The sequence below is a fragment of the Mesocricetus auratus genome, unplaced genomic scaffold (assembly GCF_017639785.1).
Source record: "Mesocricetus auratus isolate SY011 unplaced genomic scaffold, BCM_Maur_2.0 Super-Scaffold_100033, whole genome shotgun sequence".
In the NCBI taxonomy this organism is placed as follows: domain Eukaryota; kingdom Metazoa; phylum Chordata; class Mammalia; order Rodentia; family Cricetidae; genus Mesocricetus; species Mesocricetus auratus.
In genome coordinates, this window is record NW_024429213.1 from 2,261,311 (window position 1) to 2,275,713 (window position 14,403).

The 14,403-nt window shown below is 41.3% G+C and overlaps 1 protein-coding gene across 8 annotated transcripts in view; it reads right to left on the reverse strand.

Annotated features, from left to right (window-relative positions):
- Jade3 (jade family PHD finger 3) overlaps positions 1-13,954 on the reverse strand; it is a 137,116-nt gene extending 123,162 nt beyond the window's left edge. For 2 of the 8 annotated variants that reach the window (XM_021222772.2, XM_021222766.2), the window contains exons 1-2: positions 13,306-13,437; positions 10,242-10,320 (exon numbers count right to left, since the gene is read on the reverse strand). The gene's annotated coding sequence lies outside the window, so the exon portion shown is untranslated. Of the gene's footprint in view, positions 1-6,515; positions 6,607-10,241; positions 10,321-11,677; positions 11,807-13,305; positions 13,438-13,520; positions 13,639-13,927 lie in introns of those variants that run through there. The other 6 variants (XM_021222770.2, XM_040733713.1, XM_021222767.2 and 3 more) reach the window with 6 other exon arrangements.
- Positions 13,955-14,403: the final 449 nt, after the last annotated feature.

A 14,403-nucleotide genomic window follows, 5' to 3' on the forward strand; every position in this document is an offset into this window, starting at 1 on the left:
ATTCAAGGTTGTACCGCTAACAGTGAAAAAAGCAGGATTCAAACATGGGTTTCTGCCATTCTATTTCATCACTCAAATTCTAATTAAGTAGTTATAGTGAGTTATAGTATAATTTTAACAATCTCATTGCAAGGAATTACTCTAGAAAAATAAAACTTACATGCACACAAATACTTGTATGTGAATTTTTACAGTAGCTCTACTCATAATCACCAAAACTCAAAAAATAATTCATCTGCCCCTCCATGTTGAATGACTAAACAAATTGTGATATATCTGTACCGTGAACTACTCTATGCAGCAAATACAAAAGAAACAAACTATTGACATAATACCTTGAATGATGTGAGTTCTCAAAAGCATATGCTAAGCGAAAAAAACAAGATTCACAAAATGACATTCATATCATATATTAAAATGACAAAATTATAATGATGGAATGCAAATTAATGGCATCCAGATAATAAAGTAGGTAGGTTCTGTGATTAAGAAACTAGCAGAGGGGGCTGAAGAGATGGCTCAGCGGTTAAGAGCACTGGCTGCTCTTCCAGAGGACCCGGGTTCAAATCCCAGCACCCACATGGCAGATCACAACCGTCTATAATGAGATCTGATGCCCTCGTCTGGCCTGCAGACGTGTGCAGACAGAACACTGTATACATCATAAATAAATATTAAAAAAAGAAGCTAGCATAGCCAGGCGTTGGTGACATACATCTTTAATCCCAGCATTCAGGAGGCAGAGACAGGCTATCTCTGTGAGTTTGAGGCCAGACTGACCTACAGAGTGAGTTTCAGGACAACCTCCAAAGCTACACAAAGAAACTCTAACTCAAAACACCAAAAGAAAGCTAGCATGAAAGAATTTTCTAGGGTAAAGGAATCCTTCTTTACTTAGATTGAGGTGATGGTTATATGAAAGTACACATGTTAAAAGTCATAGAAACTGATATAACCCCCAGAATTTCCATTTAGCATTTTAATTTTTAAAGACATTATGTCATCTTCTGGGTTAGTACTAATTGCTGTACTTTCTATCTTCTATATATGCTTACTAGAACTCTACCTACAACTAACAATAGGATTTAATGTTAAGATAGATTAGAATGTACATTTTAGAAATTGCAGTATCCTTACCATCAACAGAATTTTTATTGTCCTTGAGGACCCCTTACTCTACTACTAGGACAGGCCTGTATTAGACTCAAATTCACTATCTTATTCATAACACAGGGTGCAACCAACCAATGTTTGCTAAACTGACTTGCTTTGGCAATGTGGAGGAAAGTGACAAACACATGGCCATTAACAAAATCTGTATCTAGATAGATTAAATCTTGTTCTAATTTCTAATGAAACAATTACTAAGTTGTTAAAAGATATGCTCAATAATTACAAAGCACACATAAAATTTTGAAAGAAAGCAGACAGAGAGCATATCACCAGTGGTACAGAAGTTTTAAAAGCCTAAAATAGGCAAAATTCAAACAACAATCAATTATCCCATGCTCCTTAATCATAAAATTCAGTAAAAGAAATATAAAGAGCATTATATACTGACTTTCTAGATATGATGTCCTGCATTAAGCGAATTACTGTAGGGATCACATTTCAGCTCAGATATGTAAAGCTTTCAGAGGCCATCATCCTAGTCTTAAAATGAAAAAGCCTGCCAAACTGAAAGGCAATCTGGCAGGGAAGTGAAGTTACAGGACAAACTACCATTCTCATATACACAGAGACCACAGACCTGCACAGAGACCCAGGTTTGGACACATAAGCCTGTAGGAATTTTGAACCAGAAATTCTACGATTAGCCACAGTGTGAAGCTCATGTGTTCCATAGAGTAGTTTCTACCCCTTTAAAAAAAGCTTTTCCTATAGGAATCCCACCAGCTTTCATGGTGAAGACCAAGGAAAATCTAAGAGAAAGCTCCCATGGTGGTACTTGGCTGGCTGGCTGCCTGACTAAAACAGTCCACTGTAAAACTCACCCAGACCACCTTCTCTAATCTTGAGTACAGAATAAAGGAGTAAATCCTCAGGGAGAAGGATATTAGTATACTCAGTAGGATGTGGTAAGGGATAGAAGGGAAGAGAGCCTTACAACAGAAGAATGAACAGGAAATCTTGCTAGGAACACACTCAAGTACACAATATAGTCACATATTTGGAGGCAAAACACTCAATCACATAAAATAAACACTAAAAAATGTATCACTAGAGGACTAGGAAAGCTCTAGTGCCCTTACCCTGCCTCCCACCTATACACACCCATGTCAACAAAAACATTGAACAGGCCAACTCCTCACTAGAGGCCTAGGAAAAGAAACCAGAGCTTTCTTTTTTTTAAATATTTATTTTATTTATTACATATTCAGTGTTCTGCCTGCATATCAGAAAAGGGCAATAGATCTCATTACAGATGGCTGTGAGCCACCATGTGGTTGCTGGGAATTGAACTCAGGACCTCTGGAAGAGCAGTCAGTGCTCTTAACCTCTGAGCTATCTCTCCAGCCCGAAACCAGAGCTTTCTAACTACTAAAAATTCATCAGAATCTCTTGCCCCTTTGCAGCTTTCAGCATGTTCACAAGGTGTATCAAAAGGTAAGAAGAAAGTTCCCCAAGTTACAAAGCAGTCCCTGGGTATAAACACAGTAGTACAGATGTTGGAATTATCAAAAATGAAATTTAAAAGACTTATGATTCATGTTTAAAAGTCTAATGGGCTGGAGAGATAGCTCAGAGGTTAAGAGCACTGGCTGCTCTTCCAGAGGACCTGAGTTCAATTTCCAGCAACCACAGGTGGGGGCTCACAACCATCTGTAATGAGATCTGGTGCCCTCTTCTGGCGGGCAGGCATATAAGCAGGCAGAAGACTGTATACATAACAAATATTTTTAAGAGTCTGATGGACAAAGTACATAATATGCAAGTCCAGACAGATAATTTCAGCAAAGAAATAGAGCCTAGGAGAAAAAGCAAATAGAAATACTAGAAATAAAAAAGTTTTAAAAAAACAACGCAGTGGGCTCAACAGAAGACTTGATGAAACAAAAAAAAAAGTATCAATGAGTTTGAAGGTCATGTTTATTGATCAGGCCACTAAAAATTAAAACACAATGGGACAAAGGAGAAAAAAGAACGAGTATGCAGGAGCTAGAATGATGGTTCAGTGGTTCAAAGTATTTGCTGCTCTTTCAGAGGACCTGGGCTGGATTCCAAGAACCTACATACTGGTTCACAACTATCTGTAATTCTGATTCCAGGGGACCTGAAACTTTCTTCTTGCTTTCACAGGCACTGCATACATGTGGTGCAGACATATATGCAGGCAAAAATAAACATTAAAAAAAAACATTCAAGAACTGTGAGCCATTAACAGCATAATTGGAATCTTAGACAAACAAAAAAGCAAAATAGGTAGATTTGAAAAAATAATGGCTGGCCGGGCGGTGGTGGCGCACGCCTTTAATCCCAGCACTCAAGAGGCAGAGGCAGGCGGATCTCTGTGAGTTCGAGGCCAGGCTGGACCGACAGCCTCCGAAACAATACAGAGAAACCCTGTCTCGTAAAACCAAAAAAAAAGAAAGAAAGAAAAAGAAAAATAAAAATAATGGCTGAGAAATTATAGACATAAACCACAGATAAAATGTTTGGAGAATATTAAACAGAATACAAAAAAATATAAAGCCTTATATAGGTATATCATATTTAAACTGCATAAAATCAAAGGCAAAAAGAAAACCTTTATGGAAGCCAGAAGCAAAGAGAGACATTAGATATACTTAAGGGTAATAATTATACTAGACTTAACTAGATAATATGCAACAGTGGAATAATACATTGAAGGAGGGGGGAAAATCCCAACCATTACTCTACACCTTCAAAAGTGAGCGGAATATGAAAAATTTCTCAGTAAGCAGAAACAGAATTTACTGCCATCCAACCTACCCTAAAAATATTAAAGGAAATTTATTTAGTTCCTTTTTCCTTGAAATTGTTTTATTTTAATGTAACATTTTTATTAATTCTTTGAAAATTTCAGGCATGCATACAACATATTTTGACCATATTCACCACCCACTCTTCCCTCTAAATCCTCCAAGATCCACCCTTACCTCTCTCCCATATATTCTTTAAAAACTAGCTCACTTAAAGTCCAATTTGTACTGTCCACATATGCATTGATGTAGGCCATCCACTAAAGCACGGGTAATCTATTAGGGACTATACTACTAAAGAAAACTGACTCTCCTCCTAGCAGCTATCATTCTCAATAGCTCCTCAACTAGAAGTAAGAGCTTATGAGCCCCTCCTTTCCCTCCATGCTGGAACATTGAGCAGCTAAAGAAAATTATTTAAGTAGGTTGGAAAACTGGGATTAACAAAAGAAATAAAAAGCACTGGGGAGGAAATAAATGAAGGTAGAGTATGACATTTTATTTTTTAAAATGTTTAAAAAGTCAATTTTCTATCTATCAGCCAAAGGCTAATTTTTACAAGCAAGCCTTCCTGCTAAGACAGCAGCCTCAAATCTGTTAGGTAAATTGCTTTCTACACAAAAGGACATATACTATAAACCAAAATTCTATAGCTAGTATTATTCTTGATGAAAGATGGGAACAAGATAAGTGTTCCATTTTCACTACAATTCTGAAGAAGAAAAATGTCAGAGTACTAATATTACTTATTTCAAGACTCACTACAAAAGCATAGTACTCAAGAAAGTGTGTTAACATAGTGTATCATGGCTGAGGATGAGGCTCAGTGATAGAACACTTGCCCAGCATACTTTAGGTCATGAGATATCAGCACTGCAAAGAAAAGAAAGTAGTATAATTATTGGAAAAAATGGTTAAGACACACAGATTCATGGAGCAGAGAAGCTCAGAAACAGATGCACAGATGCAAAGGCAATTGAATAAAAAGCAAGATAGACTTTTCAACAAATGGTGCAATAAAATATCCCATATGTGGGAAAATGTACTTCAACACATACTTCACTTTCATGGCTTATTGGAATACAAATTGGTAGAACCACTTTGGAGGACAGTTGGTCCACTTCTGTCAGAGAAAGATCGGCAATTCCATTTCCATGTATGTATTTATCCAAAAGGAATTGAAAACTTGTGCTCACACAAAGGCCTATAAAGCTAATATTTACCACACCAGTTATCCCTTAGCCTACACACAGATAATTCGAAGCTGGAGCATAGTCCAGTAGTATAGTATTATGTTATATAAGAAAAGCCCTAGATAGGCTCAATCCCCAAGAAAAAGTCAGAAATATACAAAGAAGCATTTCTAGGGGAAAACTTACCTGGATATAAATATACATACATACATACACATACATACATACATATATATACACATACACACACACACACACACACACACACACCTGATCAAGTCACATTGGGAAGCAGTCCATGGGAGTTCCCATCAGTATATATGAGCTCTCTTTTTAAAAACACATTTAATTTTTTTTTGTTTTGTTTTTTGAAACAAGGTTTCTTTTTTCAAGACAGAGTTTCTCTGTATGGCTTTGGAGTCTGTCCTGGAACTTGCTCTGTAAACCAGGCCGGCCTCGAACTCACAGAGATCCACCTGCCTCTGCCTCCCAAGTGCTGGAATTAAAGGCATGTGCCACCAACACCCAGCTTAAAAAAACACATGTAATTTTCGAAATAGGAAAATAAACAACACATCTTAAAAGTTAAAAGGTATACATTGGAGCTTATGCAATGAAAAGTCTCACTCTCAGCCGGGCGTTGGTGGCGCACGCCTTTAATCCCAGCACTCGGGAGGCAGAGGCAGGAGGATCTCTGTGAGTTCGAGGCCAGCCTGGTCTACAGAGTGAGTTCCAGGACAGCCTCCAAAGCCACAGAGAAACCCTGTCTCGAAAAACCAAAAAAAAAAAAAAAAAAAGAAAAGTCTCACTCTCAACCACCAGTCCATGTCATTCATGCCACCAAACTGTCAGTGCTTGAATAGCCCTCCAGAAATATTTTGTCTATGTAAGCAAAAATTGCATATTCTTACACTCAACTCATCTATTTTACATACACCCACTCTACTGTTTCTTGATTTTCTCACTCTATACATTATAGATTATACAACATACAGTATAATATTCTTGTATAACTAAGCCCTGACTGATACTTATCATCACTCTTTTGCTACTTATAGGCACTATTCCAATTAACTTATAAGTATTTGCTGAAAAAAACTCTTTGGATAAAGTGCTAAGTCAAATGCATGTTTAAAAATATGAATGGTTCTTTTCGAGTTACTGACTTAAATATCAGGAATTCTAAATTTTTATCCTAGGAGGAAATAAAATCTAAGATTATATCATCACACAATTTTCAGGAGGAATACACATACCTATGATGCACAAAATGAGCATTTTATTACATTTCCCATATTTCCAAGGATCATTACATTTCTATATAATAAATTTCAGCCTTCAAACTGTTGAAAAAAATCTGTTATGTAAAGAATGTTACCTTTGATATATTCCAGAACAAGGTCAAAGCCTGATACCCCAAATTGGTAGATCTCAGCCACTCACTTCACAGTATGATACTGGATTCTTCACTGCAACCATAGGATATTTTAAATTTTTGAATAAATAAAACATAGTTATAAAGAATTCTTTATCCTTATTATAATACCCAAATAAGCATTTCTTCTCTTAGGTAAAAATTATATATGAAAAAGGGGAGGGGCTAAAGACAAAATTGCCAATGTTCCTCTCACCGCATGGTGGTAGATTCCCAAATCTTGATGCTTAACTACAAACCATAGTATACAAGGATTTTGTGATAAATATTGAGTGAGTGTTGAGGAAACACAAGCGCTCCTTTGATAATAGCTGAGTAAAATCAGAGAACAATTGACCCATTTGTGAGAATATCTACTTCCAAAACCACAATGCCTCCCTCTGGCTTTCCATTAACTACCAATTATTCATTATTGCTGTAAAGATTCACAATTTGTTCACAGCTCCTTATATCCACTCTTTGAATGGTCTCCTACAATGTCTCTGGACTTGGTCATGAATGCACTCTTGTGATTTAGCAATGGAACAATAGCAAATGTGACAGGAGCAAGACACTTGAAAAAAGTACCTAGGTACTCTGATGCTTTCTCTTACTTGCTTCTCTCTTTTGAGACTCTGAGACTATGTTACTAAGTTCAGACTACCCACCTAGAAGAGACCACATAGAATGATGAGCCATCCAAGCTCATCTAAGCCGCCTACCTAAACATTTAGTCTACCAAACATCAGCTGTCTATGCAAGGCCATCCTAAATCATCAAGCCGCTAACTAAGCACTTTCTCTTACCCCCAAAAGCTAACTAGCACAGGCTACTTAAAAGCATGTTTGTGACCCAATATATATGGCAAGGGGAAGAAAATACTGCTTTTCTCTTATGAGGTTTACACTGTACATGGAAACAGTTTCAAGCCAGGCATTGGTGGCACACGCCTTTAATCCTAGCACTCAGGAGGCAGAGGCAGGTGGATCTCTGTGAGTTCAGGGCCAGCCTGGTCTACAGAGCAAATTCCAGGACAGGTTCCAAAGCAATACAGAGAAACCCTGTCTCAGAAAACAACAATCAGTTTCAAGCCAGGCAGTGGTGGTGCATGCCTTTAATCCCAGCACTTGGGAGGTAGAAGCAGGTGAGTCTCTGTGCATTCGAGGCCAGCCTGGTCTACAGAGTGAGTTCCAGGAGAAGCTCCAAAGCTAAACAGAGAAACCATGTCTTGAAAAACCATGAGTAAATAAAGTTTCAAATATAAAAGCTACTACTTAAATGAAAATATGAAAAATATTACAGAAAAAATTTCATTTCTTTCCAGAGTCTCACAAATGTGCTGTCTGCCATCACAGATGGCGCACACACAAAATTTAAAACATGACAAATTTCCATTTAGTCACATTAATATCTTAATTATGATATAAAGTAAATCCTTGTACTCCACAGTTCCATTTGTAATACTAAATTCAGAATTCCAGAAATTACTTTTCCTCCCAATTCCAATTGTTTATCTATTTCACAGGACTTAATGAAAGCTGAAGGATTACTCTTAATGAAGCCTAAAATGCAAGAGACATGAACCTAATTAAACCTCTTTCTACCAGCCTTCTTAAGCAGCACCTTCTTCTAGCATTATGGCAACTTTTACCACTATTCACAGAAGACAGTAAAAGTCATCCAATAACATTTTGGTGGAGGTTTTATACAGAAACATCACCTCTATTGGAATGAAAGGTAGAACACTTAAGAAATGACTTAAAGCTTTTATAGGCACCACTGGATACTTTTCTGAAGTACGCACACACGCACTCACACACACACAGTTTAGGGAAAGTTTAATGAAATACCTTCAAGTAGCCTCTACCTGTCTCCCAACTCAGTGCTGTCACAACAGCTATTTCCTCTGCCTGTCAACCTCATCTCTCTACCTTTTGCCTTATTTATTATTTATTATTATTCATTCTCGAGGCTCCAAAAGTACTGCACTGGTTTCAGTCACAGAAGAATTAATTCTATTTCCTCCTTGCTGTGTGACCTTGTACAGGTGAGCTCTGCCTTATCATTTTAAGATTAACACCTCTGAGAGGTACCCTCTGCTCATAGAGCTATCCAGTGCTCAACATAAAGGAAATTGTTACCAAAATCACTGTTGCTATTATTTTTATTATTCCATAAGGTAATCACCATAGTCTTCCCTAGAACTAGCAATCCTACATTTATCTGTTGAAAAAAGAATAGCCCCTTGGATCCTACTTAATACCTAACAATTTACATGTTATTCCCAACATACAACATTTTTTTGGTAAAAGGAGATGAAATAAATGTATACAGAGCAACTATTACTTTAACTAAATTCTCACTACCATCCTCAGAGATATGATTTGGCACATGAAGAAACGGAGGTATAAAGAAGTAAACTAGCCAAAATCAAGAGGAAGAGCCAGAATATGAGTCTAAGTTTGCCTGATTCCACTGCCTGTGGTGGATGTATGACATCAAAGGATTCCCTAACTCATAAACTTTGTTATCTAAGAGCAGAAGGCCTTAAAGATGGGTATGTACAGCTACATCCAGTTAAGTGACTCCCAGATATCTACTCTTCAGATCCTTAACCAGGCCTCTGTTCCCATCAGCAGAACATTCCTCCTCCTAACTGTTGAAAAGATTCCTCAAATTCTTTCCACTGGACATTAAGCTCTTAAGGGGATGAGTATCGTTCTCCTTTTATACCCCCAGAAATTAGAACACACTCAGTAGGTTTGCTGAATGAATTAAATGGAAACTATATTAATGGCCACAAAGCTGAGAATTTTCATAGGATTAAAATTTGACATAGGAAAACACGCAACAAAAATAGTGAAAGGGGGAGAGGGTATATTAAATAACTTTACAATTGGTCATGATTTCTCTACCTAGCATCAGACATTCCACTTGATTTACAAACATATACTTGGTAGCTACCTCTGGGGCCCTTCCCCGCCACAACTGTTCTGTTATACCAGTGGCTGCATCTAAGATACTCTTCATGACAGAATGGCCTTGACAAATATCACTCTCTCAATGGTTATGCTCAAATGATTTGCAAAAAGAAATAGAAAGAGCAAATGAAAGCAAACTGTTGATAACTAGTGACCTTGGATAAAGGGACTACAGTGAGTTTTTGTACCAATCTTGCAACATTTCCTAAAATGTTAATATTTTATCAAAATTAAGCTTTCAAAATCTAAAAGAGAATAATATCAGCAAATTTCCCAGGAGATTTCAACACAGAGGGTTCAGTGTAAAATATCATTCTAGCCAACCATAGTAGCTCATTTCTTATAATCCCAGCACTCAGGAGGCTGAGGCAGGAGGATCATGAGTTGGAAGGTCAGTCTGGGCAATCTAGTAAACCCTGTCTCAAAACAACAACAAAAACCACACTGGTTAGGCTTTTTTGCCTATCAGCAGGTATCACAAAGAATGACCTCTATGGGTAGTGGGGCATAACCAGGGCTTCTGAGTTGGAGCAGAAAAATTATTTGTTGCTTGAAGGGTACTCATGGTATCACAGATGCCTCCTACTGGCCAAAGTCCAAGTATAACTTCCCCTTGCCAGATCCTTTTTCTTCAAGGCATATCAGAACCCCCATAGTGCCCCAAAGGACATGCCCTCATGTTCAGAAAGAAAGCTCTTTAAGTTCTTACCTTCCCTTTCCCAAGTCTGGCAGACTGGATCAGGTAAGTTTGATTGGAGGAACCCTGTTTCTATTGTCTATGAAAAAACCTACAGAGAGGACACATAAATAACCATGAGGAGTCACAAAAACAGAAAACTTAAAGCAGTAGTTACTTGTTCTATAGTGATCACCTGCTAGCACCCTCTTATTCATTCATCACTTCTAACCAATCATCATAGATTCTTTCCACCCTAGAAACCTTTATAAAGCTGAGAAAGCTAGAGCATTCTCAGCCACAGTAACTAGAGCAATACAAATTTATGAATGAGCCTAATTTTCCCATTTTATAAAGTAATCAGTGTAAGGGGTAGGTAGCTCAGTGGTAGAATGCTTGTTTAGCATGTCCAAGACTCTGGGTCCAATTTTCAACACCAAAAATTATGGCTAGGATAGTGCCATATGGATATCATCCAACACCCACCTCTCATCTACAAAAGTGAGGCAAGAAAAGATCACAGGGCTGGGCGTTAGTGGCACACACCTTTAATCCCAGCACTTGAGAGGCAGAGGCAGGCAGATCTCTGTGAATTCGAAGCCAGCCTGGTCTACAGAGAGAGTGCCAGGATAGGCTCCAAAGCTACACAGAGAAACCCTGTCTTGAAAAACAACAACAACAACAAAAGATCACAGTAAATTATCCCCTGATCAGATTATCTTAATATAAGTCAGCATATAAGTTGTATCTTCTTCAGTTCCTATTTTTTGTAAACTCCATGAAGAGGGAAGGTACATTATGTCCCATGATAATATTCAACCTCATTTTAGCCTACCTCTCTGCATCCCTGATCAAAGTTTCTAAGAGCTCTCTAATGTCACGTCTTCATAAACACCTGATATCTCCTGATTTCCTCACCACCCACAAAATATGTGATTAGTTTCAGGTAAACCTCAAAGTAAAAAACCAAAACCAAAACCAAGAGATGGTTTTGTAGAGCTTAGAGGACAAACATTTGTTATGGTTGGTAGAACACAAGAGAGGGGAAAGACAACATTATTAAAGGAGATGGCCACACTAAACCTATAAGTCTTCAACATTCTTGTACTTTAGCTTTCACTAAGCCATGTCTCAGGTTTGACAACTGCCCCAGAATCACCAGCTGTGATGATGGTCCTGGGACTTCTCCTCTACAAGCAAGAAAGTGGTTCACATGTGCCCTGAAAGCTGTTTCCAAGTCGTTCCTGATTCCTTCACTTTCAACTGCCTGGGATCAAGAATCATACCACACTGAGGAAACAAAGTGTGGATTCTGGAATTAGAACACCATAACCTGTATTATTCCAGAACTAACTGGCTAAAAAAAGTAAAGAACTCTTTCAAGGCAACAGTACTGGAAGAAGAGCTCTTCTCTGGTGAATAAAGTATACAGAAGAGCACAAGTGAAAGAAAGGTGGCAATGATGGTACCTGATGTTGAGAACTTAACATCAACTGGGCACTTCCCAGCTTAATATGAACAGCATACCCCCAACTTCTGCAATCCTCCAAGTGAGAGTTTATCCTCTACTAATTCAAGTATTTAATCTCAGAGCTCACCTTAAACAAAAAGAAAATGACAATTATGGAAGGATACTCTTAAGGTTAAACAAAAAAAGAAAAAAAATGTGAGAACTACACTATTCAACGGGTACAAAGGGTACAAAGGCCATGCTCTGTTCCCACCATTACAGATGTTATAGAAATACTAAACTAAATAAAACACAATGCTTTGTTTCAAGTGGACTCTGCTCTTCTCCCCACCCCCATTCTCCAACCCCCAAGGCTGACAAGAAGTGGCTGCAGGCAAGGTATTTAAGAAGTACTCTGGGAAAGTGGATTCTGGTTAGCATGAACTAGGCAACGATGTTGTGTAACCAGTTTTCACCTACTTTTTTCCATTACTTTTCAGAGAGTAGAGAGTAGCATTTATCTTTATCTGACTGAATGCAGGGAATGAGGTCGCCTTTCCCTCTAGGACACTGGAATCACTGTCACCAGTTTTGATTTCTTGTACAATCAAACTGTGCAGCTTAGAGGGTGGGGTTCTCACCCTCAGCTTCAGAGATGAGTGTATCTCACAAGGTGGGGGTCGACCCTTGCACACATCTCAGAACATGGGTTTCCTCGCATCTCAGAACGCCAATGGAGTAGCCAAACAAGTTTCTTGCCCAATCCCTACAATCGACTTATGTCCTAGGGTTGCACAGAGATAAACTCTTAAGCATGTCTTCACATACCACCATTAAGGACACTCATTTGAGATCCCACCCTACTTTCTCCCTCACAAGTAATGAGTGCAGGTTACCCTATGTAATTTAAAGCCAGACTCCACCAAAGTCCAGACTCTGCTCCGAAATGCAGGAGGAAAAGATTGGAGGGTCAGATAAATAGACAAATAAGTAAATAAATAAATAAATGGGCATCCCGCAGAGTAGATAATAAAACGAACTCAAGAGCTGGAGAAAAGTTAACAACTGTGCCATGCCCGATGGCAGAAAAAAAAATCTCCCCGTAATTGGCAAAGCCCTGGCGATTTTCCCACCCCCCCCCCCAGGACCGCAGGGCGCTTGGCGGGGCTACGAACATTCGCAGCGTTCTAACAATGACTGGAGAAAGGAAAGTTCGCTGGCCATCAGGGCGCCCGCGCTCCCGCTAGGCTGGCATTTGGGCTCTCGGTGTGCCTGCTTGCTCCCTGCACTGCCCGTCTCCCCCTCTCCAGACGGTGTCTTCCCGCTCCGCAAGGCTCAAACAGCCAGGGTGCGCCCTCTCGCTGCTCGGACCAGCCAGCCAGCCACAGGCGGCAGAAAGAGCATGCCCTCTAGCCCAGAGGTCTGGCCCCCACGAGTCCCCGATAGCACAGACCCGGCAAGAGAACGGGTGCCGGGAGAGGACTCTGAAGAGAACGGCCGCCACAGTTATGGCGCTCAATGCCTCCTGAGGTGGCCCAGAGGCTGCAGCCGAGCTCGCGTGTCCGTGTTCGCCGACCCCCTCCCCGCCCCCAGCTCGGGCCACCAGGCACAGCGCGCCACCGGTAGAGGGGCGACTGGGCACTTTACCTCAGCCCACACACGCTCTCCGCTCCAAGGCTCTCGGGGGACACCGGAGGCGACCGCTTCGTGGAGCTGGAGCTACCCCGAGCGCGGCGAGGCCGGAACCCCTAGCTCCACGCCGCCCTCGTCCCCAATCCTCGAGGCCGCCACTGCTGCCGCCAGACCCGCACTACGCCCACAGGCTCGCTGCTGCGGCTGCGACTGCTCTCGATCGCGCCTACCTTCGGCGCTACTGCGGGCTCCGCTCCTTCCCTGCAGCACACAGGGGCCCCTCAACGTGCCGGGCAAGTCCGGCTCGGGTGGTAACCGCCCCCTAGCCGCCCGCTTTCTTCTCTTCCCTCCCTCGCACCTGCCCCCTAATCTCCTCCTCACCCCGCCCTCCCGCCCAGGCCTCCGGAGGAGCCCCGGGGGGCCGCCCCCTAGCGCTCCGCTCCCGCCCTCCGCCCTGGCCGCCTGGCCCGTCAGGCCTCAGCCCTGGGCAGGCTGCTGGGCGGCGGCGGCCGAGGAGGCGCGGAGCACTATTGTATTCCTGACACTGTGCGCTCCCACGCTCCGCCTCTTCCCTTTCCTTCCTCACCACCGCCACTCCCCCCGCCACCACCCCCCCTGCGGGCTGTGCTCGCCCTACCCGACCGGCTCCCCGCCGTCTGCTCGCCGCGCGCTCTTCTGGCGGGCTGGGCGCCGTTGCCAACGCCACTGGCTTCCAGGCTCCGCCCACTTCGAGGTCCCGCACGCGCGGCGCAGTGCTTCAGGTGGGTTCTCCTCCCCTCCTGCTGCGCGCGCTGCTGCCCTGAGGAGTCCCAGCCCTGCTGGGCGCTAGAAAGGGCGAGGTATAGTGACTCTTGCTCTATCACGGTCCACACTGAGCTTTTCAAGCCCCCCCCTCCAACTCTAAAGTTCTGCGAGTGCCATTCGTATTGATTTTTATCATTTCTGCTTGAATTATGGAAAAATAATAAAGCAAGAAGGCAATTGACAACACATTTGTCCAGTTGTAAGCACACATGCTTTATGGTGGTGTGTGGCTTCTTTTTCCTTTTGCTGATGTCGGTTTAGTTAGCCTACAGCTCCCAGTTATTCGAACCTTCATACAGGTGTTGCTGC